Source organism: Bufo gargarizans, chromosome 3 (assembly GCF_014858855.1).
Source record: "Bufo gargarizans isolate SCDJY-AF-19 chromosome 3, ASM1485885v1, whole genome shotgun sequence".
Classification (NCBI taxonomy): domain Eukaryota; kingdom Metazoa; phylum Chordata; class Amphibia; order Anura; family Bufonidae; genus Bufo; species Bufo gargarizans.
Window position 1 is genome coordinate 364,098,864 of NC_058082.1, and position 25,603 is coordinate 364,124,466.

The window sequence follows — 25,603 nt, forward strand, 5'->3', positions numbered from 1 at the left end:
CTCCATTCAGACGTCCGTATGCTTTTTGCGGATCCGATCCATGTATCCGTGGATCCGTAAAAATCATACGGACGTCTGAACGGAGCCTGACAGGGGGGTGATCAATGACAGGGCGGTGATCAATGACAGGGGGGTGAACAGGGAGTTTATATGGGGTGATCATGGGTGATCAGGGGTTTATAAGGGGTTAATAAGTGACGGGGGGGGGGGGGGGTGTAGTGTAGTGTAGTGTAGTGTGGTGTTTGGTGCGACTGTACTGACCTTCCTGAGTCCTCTGGTGGTCGATCCTAACAAAAGGGACCACCAGAGGACCAGGTAGGAGGTATATTAGACGCTGTTATGAAAACAGCAGTCTAATATACCTGTTAGGGGTTAAAAAATTCGGATCTCCAGCCTGCCAGCGAGCGATCGCCGCTGGCAGGCTGGAGATCCACTCGCTTACCTTCCGTTCCTGTGAGCGCGCGCGCCTGTGTGCGCGCGTTCACAGGAAATCTCGCGTCTCGCGAGATGACGCATATATGCGTGACTGTGCGCCAGCCTGCCACCTCCTGGAACGCACATGTGCGTTAGGCGGTCCGGAGGTGGTTAAACTAATAACACACAGAATTAAATGTTAACATGTTTTTATTGAACACACCATGTAAACATTCACAGTGCATTTTGAAAAAGTATGTGAACCCTTGGATTTAATAACTGGTTGAACCTCCTTTGGCAGCAATAACTTCAACCAAAGGTTTCCTGTAGTTGCAGATCAGACGTGCACAACGGTCAGGAGTAATTCTTGACCATTTACAGAAGAGTGGAAACTCTGTATTTGGAAAAGGGATTGTTCCTTGGGATGAAGCCTTTTTGGGACACACAAACTGCATTTCTATGGTCAGATTTCACACAATCTATTTAAATAGCAATCGGAAGAAACATCCAGTAAAGAATCCGTTTGAGCACTATTCCGGAGCTAAAACATGCCTGAAGTTTGTTCACGCAGCACGGTAAGCAAACACCCCAGATGGGACTTGAACCCACAATCCCTGGCTTAGGAGGCCAGTGCCTTATCCAGAAATGTTTCAGTTCGGCAATACTCTTGGGATGTCTGGTGTGAATCGCTTTCTTGAGGTCATGCCACAGCATCTCAATCGGGTTGAGGTCAGGACTCTGACTAGGCCACTCCAGAAGGCGTATTTTCTTCTGTTTAAGCCATTCTGTTGTTGATTTACTTCTATGCTTTGAGTCGTTGTCCTGTTGCAACATCCATCTTCTGTTAAGCTTCAGCTGGTGGACAGATGGCCTTAAGTTCTCCTGCAAAATGTCTTGATAAACTTGGGAATTCATTTTTCCTTCGATGATAGCAATCCGTCCAGGCCCTGAAGCAGCAAAGCAGCCCCAAACAATGATGCCCCCACCACCATACTTCACTGTTGAGATGAGGTTTTGATGTTGGTGTGCTGTGCCTCTTTTTCTCCACACATAGTGTTGTGTGTTTCTTCCAAACAACTCAACTTTGGTTTCATCTGTCTACAGAATATTTTACCAGTACTGCTGTGGAACATCCAGGTGCTCTTGTGCAAACTGTAAACGTGCTGCAATGTTTTTTTTGGACAGCAGTGGCTTCCTCTGTGGTATCCTCCCATGAAATCCATTCTTGCTTAGTGTTTTACGTATCGTAGATTCGCTAACAGGGATGTTAGCATATGCCAGATACTTTTGTAAGTCTTTAGCTGACACTCTAGGATTCTTCTTCACCTCATTGAGCAGTCTGCGCTGTGCTCTTGCAGTCATCTTTATAGGACGGCCACTCCTAGGGAGAGTAGCAGCAGTGCTGAACTTTCTCCATTTATAGACAATTTGTCTTACCGTGGACTGATGAACAGCAAGGCTTTTGGAGATACTTTTAACCCTTTCCAACTTTATGCACGTCAACAGTTCTTAATTGTAGGTCTTCTGAGAGCCCTTTTGTGCGAGGCATCATTCACATCAAGCAATGCTTCTTGTGAAAAGCAAACCCAGAACTGGTGTGTGTTTTTATAGGGCAGGGCAGCTGTAACCAACATCTCCAATCTCATCTCATTGATTGGACTCCCGTTGGCTGACACCTCACTCCAATTAGCTCTTGGAGATGTCATTAGTCTAGGGGTTCACATACTTTTTCCACCTTCACTGTTAATGTTTACATTGTGACTTAGATGAAGATCAGATCACATTTTATGACCAATCTGTGCAGAAATCCATATCATTTCACAGGGTTCACATACTTTTTCTTGCAACTGTATCTGCTTTTAAGACATGCATATCTGCCTTGTCGGTATACTCGTACCGTATACTGACAATAGCCGTAGCAATGTCTCGCAGATAATCTCAAACCTATAAGAACCAGTAGAATGATCTTCACTAGATAGTGGTCGCTTTGAGCAGTATTGAATGCTATCCATGCTGACAGTGATGGGGGATGGGCGGCCGCCTGGCTGGTTAGACAATGAACATGACTCATCCTTCCTTATACAGGGATGGGGTGTGTGCATTGTCTGTCCAGCCACATTGATGCCCTTCCCTGTCCTTTGACATGTCATCACTTCCTATATGTCATCACTTCCTGTATCCTTGTCTTGGGCCAGCCCCTTTTACACCTTTTGTGAGTAAATAAAAGAAACAGACTGGGCAGGGATGAGAGGGGTTGCTCAGAATTCAAGATGGTAACACCTGGGTCTGGCTCTGACTGCGGCTGAGGGAAAGGGGGTTTACATTTCGTTACACAAAGATATTGGAGAGCAGATTACAACTATTAATATTTCTACAACAGAGGTAAGATCATTACAGACAGGTTTAGAATAACAGATAAGCAAGTAACTGCAGTAAAGTGATCTGTACAGACCAAGAAGTAACATCTGTTTATTAGGCTTAGTGGCCAGTGCAAAAACTGCATAATTTTATGGATTTTGTTTAACATGGAAAATTAAATATAACTTTTATTCCGGCCGCCTCTCGGCACGTTTGCCGTGCTGCCGCCGGAACTCTGGCCCGCCCCCATTATAGTCAATGGGGTCGGAGCGGTAGTCTGAGGGCACTAGCGGCAGCGCGGATTCGACAGGCTGTTCTCCCGCCGGAACAGCCTGCCGAAGTTCCTTGCCGCTAGTGTGAAACTAGCCTTACACATATTACATACAATATCAATGCATAAAGATACAAAAGGGTTAAAATAATTGCATATCCTCGAGGATTATCACATTTCATCTAATCTAAGAATTTATTTGGTTTCCTTCCATAATAACTCCCTATGTCCATCACCTCCATTATTCAAAGGTTGAACTATCTTTAAACCCAGAAACTGCATACATTGCATATTACCATTATGTACCTACAGTGCACCTACTTTTGTTTTCCATGTGTGCACAGGCTCACCGAATCGTATCTTCATCGGTCTTATAGTGTTTTCTATGTAGTGTAAGTCGCACGTACACCTGATGGCGTACACTACATATATTGTTTTAGATGTAATTACATCATTGACTTGGAAAGAATAACCCCCAAGATTAACGGGACATTTCGGTACAGATTCCTACAAAGACGACATTGTCCGCAGCGGTACTTACCACTCGGTAAAATATCTTTTAGGCACTTACTGCCCTCACTTTGGGGCCTGTCTAACTGACCTTTCACAAGGATGTTGTGCACGTTTCTGGTACATCTGAACTAAATGGGCTGATTGCCAGCTATTTCAGCCAATATGGGGTCCTCTCTCAATATACAGTATGCCAATTCTTGTTTTAATTACTTCTGACATGGGGCTATAATGAAATGAAAATGCAAATCTCCTCCTTTTTGTCTTTTTCTTTTAATTCTACTAATTATCGTAGTAAAGAACGATCAGAACTTTATGGTAACCCCTTTTGTTTAGTTGGTGACCTATATCCCTGGCCTGTGATTCAAACATTGCATCATTATTATTTAAACCATGTAACCGCAAAACTTGCCCATGTGGCAGTGTTTGTTTTGCAAGCATTGGATGGTAACTGCCATATCTTAATAAGGAGTTGGTCGCAGTTGTTTTTCTAAATTCGCTGGGATGTATAGTACCTTGCCTGCGGTTAATTACCACTGTGACTAATGTAGTTTTTGTAGTGATCAGTACCGAAATTGGCACTGTAGGGATTTGCTCTGGTAGAAAGGGTAAGCGGACGCAATACAAAGGCAAGACCACAAATTCAAGTGAAGTCGGGCGTCACCAAAATCGGGGACCCACACAGGGTCGACTTCAAAGCGGAGAAAGCCTCTTCCACCTGGTGGACTATCATGGACTTCCGTCCCTTTAAGAGCCCTGTCAATGGAGCCGCTAAAGTGGCAAAATGGGTGACAAACCTCATGTAATAGCCCACCATTCCCAGGAACGACTTTACTTGTTTAGAGGTGGCAGGTCGGGGCCAATTCCTTATCGACTCTATTCTGCATCGCCTCTATTCTGTTTGATGACTCTGTGCCCAATGACATACCCAAGGTATTTAGTCTCCTCTAACCCTATCGCACATTTCATTGGGTTAGCTATTAGTCCCGCCTTTTGAAGTGAGTCCACTACGGCCTGTACTTTGGGCAGGTGACTTTCCCAGTCGGTACTGTGAATGATAATATAGTCCAGGTAAGTCGAGGCGTACCGCCGATGTCGGCGAAGTACAATATCCATTAGACGTTGGAAAGTGGCGGGGGCGCCATGCAGGCCAAAGTGTAACACCTTATATTAGTACAGCCCCTCTGGTGTAATGTAGGCAGTTTCCTATTTGGCAGCCTCTGTCTAGGGTACCTGCCAGTACCCTTTGGTGAGGTCCAAAACAGAAAAATACCTAGCTTGGCCTAACCTCTCAATAAGTTCATCTACCCGAGGCATGGGATATTCATCAAATTTAGATATTTCGTTTAATATCCGAAAATCGTTACAAAATCTTTTAGAGGAGAGGCTGTCAGCAATTTTTATTGTGGCAACCGCTGCCCTTGCATCAGACAGAGGAGCCGGAACTTCTTCCCCTACAAAACCTGGTCATGGGCTGTCTTCCGTACAGGTTTCCCTATACTTCCAAGGTTTTAGCAAATTAACATGGTAAACCTGCTCCGGTTTTCGTCTCCCCAGCTGGTGTACTTTGTAATTTACCTCTCCAATTTTTTTTCACGTACCTCGTAGGGCCCCTGCCACCTGGCTAGAAACTTACTGTCCACGGTCGGCACCAGAATCAAAACCAGATCACCCAAGTTAAAGATCCGGACCTGGGCCTGCCGATTATAGATCCGACTCTGGGCTCGCTGAACGGCCTCCATATGCTTCCTGACAAGAGGCAAAATGGTCTCTATCTGCTGTTGCATCTTGGTAACATATTCAAGGACGCTTTTATGCGGAGTAGGTTGTTCTTTCCATGCCTCTTTGACTACGTCCAACAAACCACGAGGATGTCTGCCATATAGCAGTTCGAAGGGCGAGAACCCAGTAGAGGCCTTGGGCACCTTTCGCACTGCGAACATGACATAGGACAGAAGAAGGTCCCAATCCTTTCCATCTTTGGACACCACCCTCTTTAACATAGTTTTTAGAGTTTTGTTAAACCTTTCAACCAGTCTGTCCGTTTGTAGATGGTACACGGATGTCTGTAACTGTTTAATACGTAGTAACTTACAGAGTTCCCTCATGACCTTGGGCATAAAATGGGTCCCCTGGTCAGTCAGGACCTCTTTAGGTGACCCCACTCAGGAGAACATTTCCATTAGCTCTTTAGCTATAAGTCTGACCGATGTATGTCGCAGTGGCACTTCCTCCGGTTACCGAGTGGCGTAATCAAGGACAACCAAGATGTGTTGATGTCCCCTAGCGGACTTTGGTACTGGGCCTACTAGGTCCATAGAGAGTCGCCCAAACGGTACCTCGATGTTCGGGAGAGGCACCAAGGGACTGCGAAAAAGGTGCTGGGGGCTAGTTGCCTGGCAGGTTGGGCAAGACTTACAGAACTCGTCTACCTCCCTAAACACACTGGGCCAGTAAAACTGTTGTAGTATTCGGTCCTGTGTTTTCTGCATTCCCAGATGACCCCGAGAACATGCTGGTGGGCTAACTCTAACATGAGTTTGCGATAAGCCTGGGGCACCACCAACTGTTCAATGGTTTAACCTCGCAGCTGATTTTCCCGATACAACATATCCTGATGAACCACAAAACGGGAGAACACCGACTCTGCCCCTGGTTGTTGTGGTTCACTATCTACTATTAATACATTTTCCAAGAATCGGGATAGGGTTGGGTCCCGGTGCTGGGCGGTACCAAAATTGTCCCTGGAGACATTGAAGTCTGCCAGCTCAGACTTCAACTCCTCCATGTCTCCCACCATCACACTTAGCTGGGTTGTCTCCCCCTCTTCCACAGAAGTGGCGGTCACCCCTACCGCTGTACCTTCAGACCCAGGTTCCCATGGTTTTGATCTTCCCCCTGAGCTGGGACATTCTGCTAGGGTTACCTCTGTCTCATGGGTATCAGTCACTCTCGTAACCGTCCACAGTGCCGGGAAGCCCGGGAAGTTTCTCCCTATTATAAGTTCATACTGTAGGTTGGTTGCGACAGCCCCCTCGTGGGTCCACCTGCCGGAAACCGTGGACAGAGACACCATAGCAGTAGGGTAGTCTTTTAAGTCCCCATGTATACTCATGACTCCGACCTTGCGGCCGGTGTATTCAGCTGAGCGTACCAGGGAACCCCTTACCAGAGTCCAACAGAGCCTCCACTGGGGTGTCTCCCACCTCCACCTGGCACAGGTGGTTCAGAGACTCCGGAGCACCCATGGCACACAGTTTCCTGGCATATAATGATTGACGGAAGCCATAGTTCATGTCCATGGGTTCCTCCTGCTGTGGGCAGTCTGCTCGAACATGGCCAGGCTCCCAACACCACCAGCAGACCATTGGATCCGGGGGTCCACCGCGGCCACATCCCGGGCACGTCCCCCAAGTCAAAATACACCTGCTGGGACTCTGATGCCAGGAAAGGAGCAACGACCTCAGCCCACTGGTCCGGGGACAGCCTTTCCCTGGTGGCCACTTTATCATACATATGTTTTGATGTCATCTGTGGGTGTCATCTTAGGGATCGCTACACGGACTGCTTTCCATGCATCGTGGATGCTTGGGGTTGCTCCTGCTGCTTGCAAAGCCATCACGTGTTGTAGCACGTGATGGTTGGTCTCTTGCTGCTGCTTATTAGCCTCGCGTTGCTGCAGGTTGGTCTCTCGCTGCTGCAGATTAGCCTCCATGAGGGCCTTCAAAACAGCCTCCATTTTGTCACGTGACACAGGTTTAAATCTAGCAGGTTTGATAAACGACATACACCCGTGTGCAAACCAAAAATAATTTGGCGATCACGACAGCCTTACTCCGCTTGCCCGCTCCAAGCCACCAATTGTAGGGATTTGCTCTGGTAGGCAGGGTAAGCGGACGCAATACAGAGGCAAGACCATGGTTGTAAAAACTAAAGTTCAGTGTTTATTCACACAGAGAAGGCAGAAAGGAAAAACAATGCTTTACATACAGGGTCCTGGTGTTAATTCACCCAGCAAGAGTTCCCAAAATAACATAAATCACCTGGCAGACCACAGCAGGCTTTAGGGCGCCTGACTCCAAGCAGGCGGCTCTCATGCAGCTCTCAGCCTTGCAGTATGGCAGATCTCCTCAGCTCCCAAACCCACAAAAAACTCCCACATCTCCACTATCACTTGGAGGATCATACCACACCCAGCTGAGCTGGCCTGGACGTGGGGAACAGCCACCCACCCTGCTCTTTGGCTGCTCCCAATAAGAACAGGCCCGGATCGGCTTTACAGCCAAACTAAGTACAACAGTGTCAGAGAGCACTAGCTGCCACTGACACACAAAATTACCGTTTTTTATCTCACCGAGGCCAAAACCTCGGTGATACATAACTTCCGTCAATGACGGACCCTTGCGCCTTCCTACAGCACATTAATCTTGGGGGTTATTGTTTTCAAGTCAATGATGTAATCACATACAAAAATGTAGTGTATGCCAAATGTAGCGTATGCCATCAGATGTATGTGCGGCTTACACTACATAGGAAATGAAGTGAACGCGTGGCACCCGCACTGAATCCTGAGCCATTCATTTCTATGGGGCTGTGCACATGAGCGGTGATTTTCACGCATCACTTGTGCGTTGAGTAAAAATCGCAGCATGCTCTATATTGTGCGTTTTTCACGCAACGCAGGCCCCATAGAAGTGAATGGGGCTGGCAGAAAAACTCAGTAAATCCGGATACCATGCGTTGCGTCGCGTTTTTCACGCTTGTAACTAAGCAACACTTCAGAATTTAAAGACAGGAAGTAGGCGTTTTTTAGCGTCTGTCTGCGTCTATCTGCGTCAGTTTGGTGTCTGAGAAGAGGGAGAAAGTTTGCTGCCAAACTTTTCCAGCCCTTGCGGAGTGAAAAAAAAAATGCCCAAATCACCACACGTCATTGACGTAGAAAAGCTGATAGTCCTGGTGCAGGAGAGGCCCTGCATCTGGGATCTTCGGGCTGCCGAGTACCAGGACCGCTACAAAAAGGATGCTGCCTGGTCGGAAATTACCCAGGAACTTTTTGCCCCAATCTGGGAGAAGACACAAGGCCCAAGTAGAAGGAATTTAAGTAAGTACACAATGTATACATGTTTGAGCCTTTCAGTACTCCCTAGTATATAGACGTAGTTATACGTTATTGTTCCTAGTATATAGACGTAGTTATAGTTATTGTTCCTAGTATATAGGCGTTAATTGACTATTTTTTATGAATAGATGTAGATATTGATACCTGTTCCTTTCATGTCTTTTTGTATTACCAGTTGAGGAGGTCAAGAATTGTTGGCGGAGCTGCAGGGACCAGTTCCGCAAAGAGATGAAACATCGTGGGCGGAGCGGGTTTGGTTCCCCCAAGAAAAGGCCCTATCTTTTCAGGGAGCAGCTGATGTTCCTGCGTGATGTTATGGAGCTGCATCCGTAAGTCCATTTTATAGTCATACTGAAATGGTCATTTGAGTTGTATTTATGGTATGGACATATAGGTTACAGATGTAGCAGGGTAATACACATGCTTTATGTGACATGTGATGCTAACTAAATGCTTATAAATGCATTATGCAATAGCTTATCGCGCCATTTTGCTTAAAGATAACATGATTATTATAGACATTCAAGTTAAAGAGTGTGTGTGTTATTCCTGCTAAATCTGTACTTATAATGTAACTAAAGTATTGAAATTTCAACATATGTTTATGCATTTTCTACTGTTTTTAGAACTGAAGACAACCTAGAGGAGGAAGCTGATGAGTCGGGCCCACACCAATCAGGTGCATGTGAGGAGGACACCACATCAGCCCAGCCTGAAAGTGGAGCTGGACCAAGCTCAGCACCATCAAGGCCTCCTGCAGCATCTGGTGGCGAGTCCCCCACCTCCCCTCTGGCTCTCTACCCAGCAGGGCCAGACGACGGGCAATGCCTCCTGCCGAGTCTAACATCAATTTGCAAGTTCTAGATTATTTATCTAGAGCACGGCAGGAGGATCATCACGACATGTTTGCCCGTAGTCTGGCCCATTTTATGCGTCAGCTACCTCCAGAACGACTACTGTGAACCAGAACTGCATTAGAAATAGTTCTGGAGGTAGCTAATAGCCCCCAAGAGCCGACAGAAATGTTTGACGCGCTGGAAAGCCTGCGCTGTCATGGCAACATATTTAGCCCCCACCACCCCGCAGGTAGTCAGCCCTCACAGGGCCCCCAACAATTTCAACCCCAAAGGGATCCCTATGGACCACCAATTGCCCCATATGTGCCACAGTTTCAGGGGGAACCCTGTTACAGTCAGCAGGGCCCATCGTCCAGCCAACCTGGCCCAAGCCAGTACTCTGGACCACCTTCCCAGACACAATTTCATGGACCCCAATATCAGGGCCCATCGTCCAGCCAACCTGGCCCAAGCCAGTACTCTGGGCCCCCTTCCCAGACACAAGTAACTGGACCCCAATATCAGGGCCCATCATCCAGCCAACCTGGGCCTAGTCACTACTCCGGGCCTCATTCCCAGCACCAAATTTCTGCCCCTCATTATCAGGGAGCCTCGTCGCCATCAAGACGTTATGTCAATTTATAATTTATATTTGTTCCCTGTTTATTTTTTGGGGAAAAGCCAGAGTATACTGGAATATAGTGTGAAATAAAACACGTTTATTTTTCAAGTTCATAATTGTTAACTTTGGTGTTTATTTGGCACAAACACACACAATACAATATAGATTTATGATTTGTGGAAAACATCATTAGCCACAAAAGATCCATACATTTTAAAGTTTTTATTCACAATCTGTAAACACACATTCATGTATTGGTTTTTTGGCCTATAATTGAAGAACTTTGGAGGGTGCGCATGGAGCTCAGGGTACAAGCCAAAAAAGAGTCCTTTGCTGGGCCTCTGCGAAAGTATAGGATGCACCCACATACGCTTCTTCCGCGGCTCCTCCTCAATCATTTCTGGCTGCTCTCCAAAACAACGGGACACCAGCCAGTGCAAAAAGACATGGTCAGTTGATGACAGGGTGAAAGTGGACATCCTGCAAAGGATAATCCAATAACAAAGACACACGTCAACCACACAAAAACCACCCCACCCAAAAAATGGAGCTGTCCAACAAAACACTGCATGCTGGGGCTATTTATATTGTCTTTGCATTACAGGTGAATCTAGTGGATGGATCAGTTTTTTTTCACGCGCGTGAAAAAACGCATGCCAGACGCGCGTGAAACGCGACGCAATCGCATAGTCAAATTACAGCACTCGCTAGAAAAATCGCAAGCTTTTCACTGAACGCATCCTGAACGCATCCGGCCAAAAAACCTGACGCCCGTGAAAAAGAGGCCTAAGGGTTCATGCACACGACTGTTGTTGTTTTGCGGTCCGTATCTTATTATTATTTTTTCTCTGATTTAAGTCCTCCTCCGTTCCATTATTCCACAAAGCATATCCGCATGGTTTCCGTATGCGATCCGTCTTTTGCGGATCGGAAACGGAAGCAGTAACCTATTAATCACCAAACACATGAGCAATATAGGCTGGGCATAGCATTTCTACAGTATGGATCCGCAAAATATGGATGAAATATGGATGACGTATGAATGTGTTCTGTGTTCACACGATCATTCACATCTTTGCCAGCCAATCACTTCATACCATAACCTGTCTCCCATTGGTCATGATTATAAGACCGCCTTCCAGCCAATCATTTCATACCATAACCTGTCTCCCCATTGGTCATGATTGTATAATGACCTGGTATAAATAAACCTCGCCTAGCTGTTGGAAGCAGGCACATTATTGGATTCTACTTGAGAACGTCTCTGTGATGTTATTTTGGAGGAATTGCGCACACACCTACCCACACTACACCAAGGATTTCCCAATTGTACTTCTGGGGGTCGTTTTCGGTTGTGCGAACGAGACAAAGGAGCAAACGGCAATATCAAATGTAAGCAGTTCCTGGGTTTAAAGGGAGTCTGTCACCTCCATATGGCCATATACAGTGCTTACATTGTCCTATAGCACACCTATACATGAATGTAATGGTACCTGGAAAAACTAACTTTGATTCATATGCAAATGAGCACTCACAAGTGCCCAGTGGCGGTGTTCACTGTGTTGGAGCCCAGGCTGCTCTGCCTTTTTTTATTGTTTCCCTACCCCAGCCTCTGCCTATGCCCGCCCTCCTATTCCCTTGCAGTCCGGCCGAGATCCTGCGCCTACGCACTGCCTCACCGGGCTGGAGCATGTGCACTGCGATGCCCATTGTGTGCACAGCATTGCTTTAACTACTGAGCATGCGCAGGAAAATGCCACATTGTCGCTGGTTTCGCACCGTTCGCCAGCACATGTGCAGTAGTTAAAGCGATGCCGTGCCAAGAATGCGCCATGCCCAGGCCCGGTAAGGCAGTGCGCAGGCGCAGGATCTCGGCCGGACCGAAGGATAACGCAAGGGAATAGGAGGGCGGGCAGGGGCGGGGAAGCTAAAAAAGGCAGAGCAGCCTGGGCTCCAACACAGTGAATGCTGTGCAATTACGATTGCTCATTTGCATATGAATCAAAGTCTTTTCCAGCTTCTGCAAGTGTAAAGAAAAAGACAAAGGTGTGCTATAGGACAATGTAAGCACTGTATATGGCCATATGGAGGTGACAGACTCCCTTTAAAGATAGTTTAACCTTTGAATAATGTACGGGCTCAGTGATTAGCACTGTTGCATTGCAGCGCTGGGGTCCTAGGTTCGAAACCGACCAAGGACAACATCTGCCTGGTGCTGGTTGTCGTGGCGTGCTGACAAAGCTTTTCCACATTTCGGCCATGCTAACCCTGCCTTCTGAGGTGCTGGCGGTGCCCCAGCTGCATTGGCGACCTCTTCCTCCTCCTCTGCCTTCGCCTTGTGCTTCCACTGTGCCCCTGTTGTCAGGTGGTAATGCCATCAGCAGCGCGTCTACCAGCTTGCGCTTGTACTCGCGCATCTTCCGATCACGCTCCAGTGATGGAATTAAGGACAGTACGTTGTCCTTGGAATGGGGATCCAGCAGCGTGGCCACCCAGTAATCAGCACAAGTTAGAATGTGGCCAACTCGGCGGTTGTTGCGGAGACACTGCAGCATGTAATCGCTCATGTGTGCCAGGCTGCCCAGCTGTCCTCTGTGGGAGGTGTATCGTTTGTGTCCTCTGTATCCCCCCAGCCACGCACCAGTGATGCCCATGAGCTGGTTTCGGGTGCAACCCTGCTGTGAACATGGTTCCTCCTCCTTCATCTCCTCCTCCTCATGCTCCACCTCGTCATCCTCCAGAACTGTGCCCTGGCTGGACAATTGTGTACCTGGCGTATGTTGGTGCAGGAACCCACCCCCGGAGCCACTTGTGAATGACTGGCCTGAAACCCTTGTAATTGATCCATCTTCCTCCTCCCCCTGTGCCACATCCTCTTCCATCATCAAAGCGTTTTTTCAAGGAGGCATAGAAGTGGGATAGTAACGATGAGAACTGCGTCATCGGCACTGGCCATGTTGGTGGAGTAGTCGAAACAGCGCAACAAGGCACACAGGTCTCGCATGGAGGCCCACTCATTGGTGGTGAAGTGGTGCTCTTCCGCAAAGCAACTGACCCATGCATGCTGTAGCTGAAACTCCACTATCGCCTGCTGCTGCTTGTGTAAGAGGCAGCCCTGATCATCCAGCAACATTTCCAACACATATAAATATAGCAGACTGTCATGTTTCCCTCCAGCCACCAGAGGCCACTGTGGCTGAGTAGGACAGTGAGAGGAGTTGTTTCCAGAGGACAAGGAGTTAAGTGTTTTTCCCGGGCAGATCAGAGAGCCTGGGCTGAGGGTGTCTGAGTACACAGGAAGAAGGACGCTGTGCACTGAGAGGGAGATCCACAGGGAAGATTAGAGTGATTCCTCCCTGCCTGCTGTGACACAGTACCTGGGACATTAGAGTGTATTTGCTCTCTGACTGAGCTGATGTGTCCTGGTGTAGAACAGAGACTGCTGTAGTGTGAGGCACTTACCAGAGGAACTGTGAGTGAATTCCAGGCCCTGCCTGATTACACGTCCAGAGCTGCTGATTATCTCTAACCAGAGTTACAGAGACTACAAAGAGAGGCCGGAGCTGAGCCACGCTGAAGCAAGCAAGCAAGCAAGCAAGCAACCAGATCGGGACCCAGACTGTATCTGCCTGCATGTGCCGGACACCGAACTGTGAGTGCACTGATGCTAACCTGAGCTAGGACATAGTGGAAAAGGATTTAGTTTAGTGCACCGTAGAGGTGCACCCCGGGTAGCGGGGACAGATAGGACTACCTAGAAGAGAGTAGCCTGCTATTGTCTGTACTTGTGGTTGCGATTCATTTGTGTTCTTTATGCAAATTTCCATTATCTTTATTGTGAATTCTCAAGCTGTTCATATTGTAAATCTGCTTCTCCGGCAGTTAGAGTTCTCTTTTAATAAAGCCGGTTTCTACTTTAGCCTCCTTGTCTGCTGCACTGTACTTGAGTCCTGCTCTACGGTCTCTTCCTCTGCTGACCGTTACAAGTGGCGCTGCGAGCAGGGTACAGTCACAGAGATGGAGGCGGCTGAAGGCAATGTGCATGATGTTAATGTGAGTACCTCAGGCAATGGTGGAACCCTTGCAAGGGCCCTTCCTATTGGCACGTTGTTCAACTTGCTACCCAAATTTGATGGCCAGAACATGACACTGTCAGACTGGGTAACAAGGTCACAGAGTGCTGTTAGGATTTACAATGTCAGCCCAGAACTACAAGTAGAAATTGCTTTGGCCGCTCTCGAGGGTGAGGCCCGAAAAAATGTTCTCCTACAACCAGAAGCCACGCGCAATACATTGCAAGAGATGGTGAGATTCCTGGAAGAAATATATGGGGAAACAGCCAGTGCAGGGCACCTCCGGGCGAAGTTTTTTTACCGGATTCAACGGGAAGACGAAGGTGTCTCTCAGTACGCTACAGCCCTACAGGAAGTGTTGGCCGAGGTACAAAAAAAAGAGGCAGATGGGGTTACTGGCATGGGACCCATAGACCGGATACTGCGGGAACAATTTATTCTGGGGCTCTACAGCAATCCCCTGAAACAGGCTCTGCGGGAACGAGTCAGAGTAGACCCTACCCTAACCTTTTGACAAATTTTAGCAGAGGCCGTGACGCGAAACAAAGAAGACGGCTATGCTTCTGGAGTAATACGGACCCAGACCGTTACACCCACCGGGGTTACAAGAAATGAGGAAGCCCTGGTCAGAGTGGTACAAGACTTGCAGAGCTCCCTGAGTGCCATGCACGAAAAGTTGACACACCTGGAAAAACGGATAGAGTCGCGCCATACTACTGAGGCTGCCTATCCAGCCCGACAACAAACCTATCAGGCGACTCCGTGGGTTCCTACACCCGAATGCCCTTATGCTAGTTTACCATACCATCAAGCCCCTCATTATCCTGTAATTATATTTAGTTTTGTAAGAGATGAACATCTCAAGATATTGTTTTTTGAATATTTAAATTTGGCATTGGCCTCTATATATTGGGCTGCACTACATGTCTGCCACTCCTATTTTTTCCCTTTTTTTCCCCTTTTCGTTTTTCCTTTATCTTGTTGCATATATGAATATTTACAAGTATCTACTTACTACCGTGACCATAGGTTGAGGTGATCCGTCTTCGGTTGTTATTATTATTTGTTCATTTTTGTATTCATTTTGTATATGTAATGTAACCGTGAGTGTGTGACGTCACCACGTCTGAACGCCGGATATGGCGCTGCATTTAAATTTCCTTGTAATCGATTTTACTTTGCTTGACAAAGGCTCGGTGTTGAGCCGAAACACGTGTCGCTTCCTTTGAAATGCTTTGAATAAAGCCAACTGAATTATCAAACAGTGAGTGCCGGTCTTTTCCTGAATATTGAAGTGGGTCTCTTCATACCCTTGACGCGAGCACCACGACGCTAAAGAGGAGTGCCGGCTGTTTCTTTAAGCTCATTATCCTTCAGTGGGGCCATCTAGCCAAGCTCTGAGGGCACCTCCCACTCGCAGGCAAAAAGTGGGCCGTCAAGGGGCACATTTCGCCAGAGAGTGTCGGAATAATCCAGCTGGACGCCAAGAGCCGCCGTTAAACTACCGACCCCTGCAGTAGTGGGGCGTACTGCAGGGGAGGTGGAGAGCCAAGTTACCCAGCAAAGCTCCGAACACCTGGTCGCAGGGTGCCCCACTATACGAGCTGAGTTCGAAGGTGTTCCTGTCGACTGCTTAGTGCATACTGGGTCTCAGGTGACAACTATGCCCGAGTCATTCTTCTACCGGTACTTTCAAGCGCTGGCCAAGCCAGAACGAGAGACACTGGTCCGGGTTACAGCGGCTAACCAACAACAGATTCCTGTCACAGGGGTCGTGTGGATGAATGTACGGCTATGTGGACAGGAAGTGGGGCGGAAAGGTATCTTGTTGGTCCCCGAAACGTTCAAGGAAGATGTGCCGGTGATAATGGGCATGAATATCCTGCGAGAATTGGATCAGATCATGTTCACCAAACGGGGGCCGGGTTACTGGAAACAAGCCACCCCGCACAAACCTACCCAGAAAGCATTTCAACGGCTAATCCGTTTTTGTGGAAAACACTGGCTCGTGTGTACCTGCATCAGGGAGAAATCCTGAGTCAGAGAGAAGTGACTCTAGCTCCGGTAGGGGATGCTGGTTGGACCCTGGCAGTTACTGCCAGTGCAGAAGAGGCGCCGACCCCAGAATGGAATGGGGGAACCATCTTGGATCAAATGGAGATAGATGTTAAGGCTCTCAGTTTAGACCAACAGCGAGCAGTTGAAACCATGCTGTGGGAGAATCAGGCTGCGTTTGCCCGCCACGCCGATGACTTTGGCTGCACGAATGCTATCACACATGATATACCGACGGGGGACACTCCACCAATTCGGGAGAGATATCGACAGATTCCGCCCAAGTTGTACCAGGAAGTGAAGACGCTATTGAAACAGATGATAGATTCCGGAGTGGTGCGGGGAAGCCAGAGCCCTTGGGCAGCCCCAGTGGTGCTTGTCAAGAAGAAGGACGGCACTATTCGATTTTGTGTGGATTACCGGCGGTTGAATGCTTGCACTGCGCGAGACTCATATCCTCTGCCACGCATCGAGGAGTCTCTGACGGCTCTAGGACGAGCCAAATACTTCTCCACCCTGGATCTAGCAAGTGGGTACTGGCAAGTACCAGTGGCTGAGCAGGACAAGGCAAAGACAGCATTCATACTCCCCATGGGGTTATTTGAATTCAACAGGATGCCATTCGGACTGACTAATGCCCCTGGAACCTTCCAGCGGCTGATGGAGAGATGCCTGGGAGACCTGAATTTTGAAGCCACTCTGATATACCTAGACGATATCATCGTATACTCTGCTACTTTTCAAGAACACTTGAATCGGCTAGGGCAGGTACTCGAGCGACTGCGATCCCATGGCCTGAAGGTAAAGCCAAAGAAGTGTCATCTCTTCAAGAGGGAGATCGAGTACCTGGGCCATAGGGTGTCCCAAGACGGAGTGCTACCGTCCCAAGACAAAGTGGCTGCAATACGACAATGGCTAGTGCCGAGAACACTGCGTGAGTTGAAGGCCTTCCTGGGACTGACTGGGTACTACCGGCGGTTCATCAAAGACTACGCAAAAATAGCGGGCCCTCTGAATGAGTTGTTGAGAGGAACGGCTGGGTAACCCAAGGGCCAAAGTATCCCCTGGGGACAGAAGCAGGAAGAGGCCTTCCAGGCCCTGAAAGAAGCCCTGACATCGGCCCCCATCTTGGCTTATGCCGATTTTGATAAACCATTCATCTTAGCTACTGATGGCAGCCTCTACGGACTTGGGGCAGTCCTGTCGCAGGTACAAGATGGACATGAGAGGGTGATCGCTTATGCCAGTAGATCCTTGCGAGATACGGAGTGAAACCCCCATAACTACAGTTCCTTCCGGCTGGAACTCCTTGCCCTGGTGTGGGCTATGACGGAGAAATTTGCAGGATATCTGACAGGAGCTAAGATCTTCGTACGGACGGATAACAATCCCCTGGCCCATCTGGGTACTGCCAAGTTGGGAGCCCCGGAGCAACGCTGGGCGGCTCGCCTCGCAAAGTATGACTTCTCAATTCGCTACCGCTCCGCTACAGAGAACACTAATGCTGATGGTCTCTCGAGGGTTACTTTTGAAACTCCAGTAGGGGATATGGATGAACAAAAGGAAGAAGATGAAACTCCTGACTTCCGCAAGTTCGCTCCCCCAACAGTCGCGGCCCAGACAAGTGGGGAGGCCCGTAAGCTACCCAAAGCATTGGGGAGAACTAATGAAGAATGGGGCAGATTGCAAGATGAAGACATTGGACTGCAGCAAATGAAAAGCTGGGTAACCCAGTGCAGGAAACCCAACAAAGAAGAAAGGACTGATCTGGATGCCGAGATGAAGTCTGTTCTACATCAATGGGACAGACTGGAAGTGCATGGAGCTGTTTTGTTCCGCAAGTGGCAACAGCCTGCCGACCTAGAGGCGAGGTGGCAGGTAGTGATACCCAGAAGAATGGCACGGGAGATAGCCAAAGAGGCTCATGAGTTTGGAGCTCACTTCGGGCCAGTCAAGACATACCAGTGGCTGCAGCGTTATGTGTATTGTCCGCGACTGGAGGCCACAGTTGAAGAAGTTTGCCGACAGTGTCGAGTGTGTGAACTCACGAAGAGTACAGAACAGAGAGCACCCCTACAGTCCATCCAGACCACAGAACCGCTGGAAGTGTTGATGATAGACTATCTTCTTGTGGGACAATCGTCAAGAGGTCCACAGTATTGCCTGGTCATGATCGACCACTTCTCCAAGTTTGCAGTAGTCACCCCAACTCGGGACCAGACGGCCGAGTCCGCTGCACGAGCCATTTGTCAAGACTTCATTCGGGTCTATGGGTGTCCAAAGCGGATCCATTCAGATCAAGGGGCGTGCTTTCAAGGAAAAGTGATGGAAGAGCTACATCGACTGTACGGCATTGAAAAATCCAGGACAACTCCTTATCATCCCCAAGGAAACGGAGCCTGTGAGCGCTTTAACCGCACATTGCTGCAAATGCTGAGGACGCTAGAGGAAGACAAGAGGGCACACTGGCCTGACTACCTGCCAGAATTAGTCTGGGCTTACAATAATCGTGTCCACACCACCACCGGTTACACCCCATACATGTTACTGTTCGGTAGGGCTGGTCGAGAGATCGTGGAATTAAACCTAGAACAGCCAGAAGACCTAATAGAGCGATCAACCACCTCATGGGTGAAAGAACACCGTCGGCGTCTCCAGACCATTCGCCGGTTGGCAGGTCAGCGGTTACAGGAGAGAGCTCATACAGACCGTCCTCCAGTTCAGGAGGTTCCATTGCAGCCTGGGGATCGGGTACTGGTATGAGAGAAACGTCCCAGAGGCAAGTTGAGTGAGCGTTGGGAAGTACAGCCGTATAAAGTGATCAAGAGAGTGTACCCTAATGGTCCGGTCTACGAAGTGCAGGTTGAGAATGAGGAATTTGCTTCACGGACTCTACATAGGAATATGTTACGGCCATGCCGGTCCAAAGATCCCGCACCTGTTCAGAGGACACCTCCTCCTGCCCCATACTCAGAACTTGTTATCTCTGATGGAGATTATGGTGAAGACTGGTGGACTGCTCCCAACACTGAAGAAGCCTCCCAGGTTACAGGTGATGAAGGCACTGGCACAGAACCATTGCCAGCCCGTAATGGAGAGGGGCCCTCGGACACACCCGAACCTCCTATTGTAGTGGATGAATCCAGACTGGCAGTTCCTAGTGGAGAGAGTCAGGTCGTAACAGATAGCCAGGACCTCCGGAGATCCAGTAGGCTTACTGCAGGGGTTCCACCAAACAGGTACGCTGCTGATGAGTTCATTTGGTCCACCTGTATGTATTGTGGACAATGTTGTACTGCTGTATAAAAAGTTACATTAACCATTATTTCTATGGACTATATAGCAAGGCCGAGGACGGCCACCTTTAAGTGGGGAGGCATGTAAGAGGCAGCCCTGATCATCCAGCAACATTTCCAACACATATAAATATAGCAGACTGTCATGTTTCCCTCCAGCCACCAGAGGCCACTGTGGCTGAGTAGGACAGTGAGAGGAGTTGTTTCCAGAGGACAAGGAGTTAAGTGTTTTTCCCGGGCAGAGCAGAGAGCCTGGGCTGAGGGTGTCTGAGTACACAGGAAGAAGGACGCTGTGCACTGAGAGGGAGATCCACAGGGAAGATTAGAGTGATTCCTCCCTGCCTGCTGTGACACAGTACCTGGGACATTAGAGTGTGTTTGCTCTCTGACTGAGCTGATGTGTCCTGGTGTAGAACAGAGACTGCTGTAGTGTGAGGCACTTACCAGAGGAACTGTGAGTGAATTCCAGGCCCTGCCTGATTACACGTCCAGAGCTGCTGATTATCTCTAACCAGAGTTACAGAGACTACAAAGAGAGGCCAGAGCTGAGCCACGCTGAAGCAAGCAAGCAAGCAAGCAAGCAACCAGATCGGGACCCAGACTGTATCTGCCTGCATGTGCCGGACACCGAACTGTGAGTGCACTGATGCTAACCTGAGCTAGGACATAGTGGAATAGGATTTAGTTTAGTGCACCGTAGAGGTGCACCCTGGGTAGCGGGGACAGATAGGACTACCTAGAAGAGAGTAGCCTGCTATTGTCTGTACTTGTGGTTGCGATTCATTTGTGTTCTTTATGCAAATTTCCATTATCTTTATTGTGAATTCTCAAGCTGTTCATATTGTAAATCTGCTTCTCCGGCAGTTAGAGTTCTCTTTTAATAAAGCCGGTTTCTACTTCAGCCTCCTTGTGTGCTGCACTGTACTTGAGTCCTGCTCTACGGTCTCTTCCTCTGCTGACCGTTACACTTGCACAGTCTGGCCAGCATGTGCAAGGTGGAGTTCCACCTTGTGGGCACGTCGCATATGAGGCGGTGAGCGGGAGGGCCGAAGTTATGCTGCAGCGCTGACAGGCAAGCAGCAGCAGGGTGACAACGCCAAAAGCGCGCATAGATGGTTTGCACTTTCTGCAGCAGCTCTGACATATTGCCGCAATTTCCTGCACCACCAAATTAGGCACATGCGTCAGGCAAGGGATGTGCGTCAAACCGGCTATGCCGAGAGCTGCTACGAGATTTCGACCATTATCGCACACCACCAGGCCGGGCTTGAGGCTCACTGGCACCAACCACTCATCGGTCTGTTGTTCCATGCCCGTCTACAGCTCCTGCACAGTATGGGGTTTGTCCCCCAAACAGATAGGTTTTAAAACTGCCTGCTGTCGGTTACCCCTGGCTGTGCTGAAGTTGGTGGTGAAGGTGTTACGCTGACTGGATGAGGAGGCGGTAGAGGATGAGGAAGCAGAGTAGGAGGAGGAAGCAACAGGAGGCAAAGAGAAATGCCCTGCAATCCTCAGTGGTGGAAGGACATGCGCCAAACTGCTATCTGCCTCAGGCCCAGCCGCCACTGCATTTACCCAGTGTGCGGTTAGGGAGATATAATGTCCCTGACCGTGCTTACTGGTCCACGCATCCGTAGTTAGGTGGACCTTGCCACAGATAGTGTTGTGCAGTGCACACCATATTTTGTCCCCTACTTGGTTGTGCTGGGAAGGAATGGCTCGCCTGGAAAAGTAGTGGCGGCGGGGCACAACGTACTGTGGGACAGCCAACGCCATCAGATTCTTAAAACTGTCCCTGTCCACGAGAATGAATGACATCATTTCAAAGGCCAGGAATTTGGAAATGCTGGCATTCAGGGCCAGGGATCGCGGGTGGGTAGGGGGGTACTTCCTCTTTTGCTCCATTGTTTGGGAGATAGACAGCTGAACGCTTCCATGGGACATTTTGGAGATGCTTGGTGACCGAGGTGGTGGCGTTGCTGCCACATTCTCTGTTTGCGGGGTGGCAGGTGCCACTGTCACTCGAGAGGTGGATGAAGAGGCCGAGACTGCAGCAGAAGAGGAAGCAGGAGGAACCAGATACGTTTCTTGGATTTTGAGGTGTCTTCTCCACTGCAGCTTGTGCTTTGCACTTAGATGACTGGTCATGCAGGTTGTGCTCAGGTTTAGAACGTTTATGCCTCGCTTAAGGCTCTGATTGCACAGCGTGCAAACCACTCGTGTCTTGTCGTCAGCACATTGTCTATAGAACTGCCACGCCAGGGAACTCCTTGGAGCTGGCTTTGGTTTGCTTGGTTTCTTGGTGTGGTGGGCAGTAGCAGGTGTACTGTCTAAGGGACGGCCGCTCCGCTTTTGCACCCTGCTCCCTCTTTTGCTGTGCTGGTGGCTCTGTGCGACCACCGCCTCTTTCTCCGAACTACACAGGTCACTCGCATGACCTTGATTCCATGTGGGGTCGACAACCTCATCGTCCTCCACATCATCTTCCACCCAGTTTTCACCCCTGCCCTCCTTGTCGGTCTGCACACTGCAGAAAGCCACAGCTGTTGGCACCTGTGTTTCGTCATCATCCGAGACTTGCTGCAGTGGTCCTCCCATGTACACATCCTGAAACATAAGTGGTTGGGCATCATCTCTTCCACTTCTGGGGCAGGGCTATGTAGATGGCCCTGGAAAACCGTGCTAGCAGAGTCATCAAAAAGCAGAAAAGACTGCTGCATGACTTGGGGCTCAGACTGCTAGGCTAATTTGCAAGGGAGTGAGGTGAAAGACTGATGGCTATGGGCTGCAGGTGCCAACTCTGATCTTTCAGCAGGGGACTGGGTAGGAGAGAATGTGAAGGAACTGGAGGCACTGTCAGCCACCCAATCTACTATCGCCTGTTCTTGTTCTGGCCTCACCATTCATAGAGCGGCATTCGGGCCTACCAAATAACGCTGAAGGTTCTGTTGCTACTCGCACCCGAGGAAGGTGGTTCACTTATGCGTGTAGCTGGCACAAATCGACCACGTCCTTTCCCTGCAACAGGAGCTCCACCAACACCAGCAGCACCACGACCAGGGTAACATCCCTTAGGGCTCTTTCACACCTGCGTTCTTTTCTTCCGGCATAGAGTTCCGACGTCGGGGCTCTATGCCGGAAGAATCCTGATCAGTTTTATCCTAATGCATTCTGAATGGAGTGAAATCCATTCAGGATGCATCAGGATGTCTTCAGTTCCGGACCGGAACGTTTTTGGGCCGGAGAAAATACCGCAGCATGCTGAGCTTTTTGCTCCGGCCAAAAATCCTGAAGACTTGCTGCAAGGCCGGATCCGGAATTAATGCCCATTGAAAGGCATTGATCCGGATCCGGCCTTAAGCTAAACGTTGTTTCGGCGCATTGCCGGATCCGACGTTTAGCTTTTTCTCAATGGTTACCATGGCTGCCGGGACGCTAAAGTCCTGGCAGCCATGGTAAAGTGTAGTGGGGAGCGGGGGAGCAGCATACTTACCGTCCGTGCGGCTCTCGGGGCGCTCCAGAGTGACGTCAGGGCACCCCAAGCACATGGATCACGTGATCGCATGGCACGTCATCCATGCGCATGGGGCGCTCTGACGTCATTCTGGAGCGCCCGGACGGTAAGTATACCGCTCCCCGCTCCTACTATGGCAACCAGGACTTTAATAGTGTCCTGGCTGCCATAGTAACACTGAAAGCATTTTGAAGACGGATCTGTCTTCAAATGCTTTCAGTACACTTGCGTTTTTCCGGATCCGCGTGTAATTCCGGCAAGTGGAGTACACGCCGGATCCGGACAACGCAAGTGTGAAAGAGCCCTTATTTAACGCTCTCCTCATTCTTTGCGTTCACACACCAAACTAACAGAAGGTTTATGTCAGGCGACAATGTAACCGCCAATAGTCAACAATTAAGTTCACTGACAGTAAGGCACAAAGAGGAAGGGTGGGCCAATTTGTCAATCCACCCCCGAACCCTACCATGAAGCAAATATGTGTTTGGACATTACATACATCACTACAAAATATACAGTATAATACAGCACCACATACCTCATCCAGTGACATCTCCTGTGATGTAGACTTTCCTTAACGTCTTTATTCGGAGATAAGACCGCCATGACACCCTCTTTCAGCTGCGCCTCTACAGTTTCACAGAAAGCATTTTTAGATTCCTCACTTTACTATCATCCTCCCCTCCTTGTACCTCAACACTGTTATCCTGCTGCCCCCCAATACTGTGGTAGAGCCAGACAGATAGGAGGACCAGAGTTGAGGCACACTCATATATACTAATATTACAGAGGGGCCATTATATATTATAATAATACAGAAGGGCCATTATATATTATAATAATACATAGGGGGCTATTATATATTATAATACATAGGGGTCTATTATATATTATAATAATACATAGGGGGCTATTATATATACTAATAATACATAGGGGGCTATTATATATTATAATACATAGGGGTCTATTATATATTATAATAATACATAGGGGGCTATTATATATTATAATAATACATAGGGGGCTATTATATATACTAATAATACAGAGGCGGCCATTATATATTCTAATCCGTGTGGAGGGGGCATAGAGGAGGCAAAACCACTGTGTAGGGATGAGCGAATTTGTTATAAAATTTGTTTGTGCTTCGTTTGGTGGTAGAAGCAGAGTTGCATTATGGATTCCGTTACCACAGACCATAACGCAATTCTATGACGTAGAAGGCATAACGGAATGCCTTTAGAGACATTCCGTTATTCCTTCCGTCATAATAGAAGTCTATGGGCTGCATAACGGATCTGTCCCGTTTCCGTTATGCAGGAGAGGACTCCCCTGCATAACGGAAACGGGACAGATCCATAATGCAACTCTGCTTCTACCACCAAACGAAGCACAAACAAATTTCAAAATCTGAAATTCGCTCATCTTTACCACTGTGTGGATGGGGCACAGAGGAGACAAAACCCACAGTGTGGAGAGCGCACAGACGAGGCAAAAGCACCTTATGGAGTTAAAGGGAGTCTGTCATCAAAGTTTCACCTTTTTAACCCTTCCCATAGCTTTCTAGCGGCCTTTTACAGTTCGGGTTCGCTCAACCCTAATAGGAAGTTATTACGGAAGAATACCAAATGAATTATTAGATTAGATAAAAGGTGATAATCCCCGAGGATATGCAAGTGTTTTAATCTCTTGAATCTTTATGTATTGATACTGTATGTAATCTATGTAACTTTGATAACTTTTAATTAATTATCTGTGTATGCGTGATGTGGATATAAGGGGCGGCACATTTGTGCAGTTCGGAGCCATGCTAAGTGCAAGCAGCACAAAACGACCGTCTCTCTAACCTTGTCCACACCAGGCTGTTTTTAATGCTTCAATAAAGTGGATATAAATGTCGGCTGGTGAGTGCCATGTTTTTTTGGGGAGAATATTTAAATACCTGAAGTCCCTTTAAATGTGTATCATTCCCATTTCAAATTTTACTGAAAAACATTGTTGCCAATGTATTTTCAATGTATTTACACCTCCACCTCTTTTCATTTAGGTCTGACACTCCTTCACACGTTACAAAATGGTGCAGAATGTTGTGTCAGAATTCAGTCTAAAGCGAACTTCACTTTTCTTTACTATTCTTTGTTGATGCAATTCGATGTGCTTTCTATATTGCCAACTTTATTTACTCTGCTTGTTAGAACTTATTTTTATCTGAATGTCATTTGTTCTTATCGATGAAAGGTATAGCAGGTGAGGCAATAAAAGTAGCCTACCAGGTACCGAATGTTGACATATAATTTCAGACATAGTTAAAAGGAAAAAGATATGTTCAAAGTTCATGTGGTGACCAATTTAATGCATCACGTCAGATGTTTTTTCTTTAATGCAACTTGCTGGAAGCCATGTAAGCTAGCAGGTTTTGTCTCCTTTTTTAATTTGCTGACCCAACAAACATTGTCTGAGATGAGTCAAGAGAGGGATCATGGGAAGCAAGTAGGGTTTTACGACACAATATCTAGTTAATGATTGATCTGA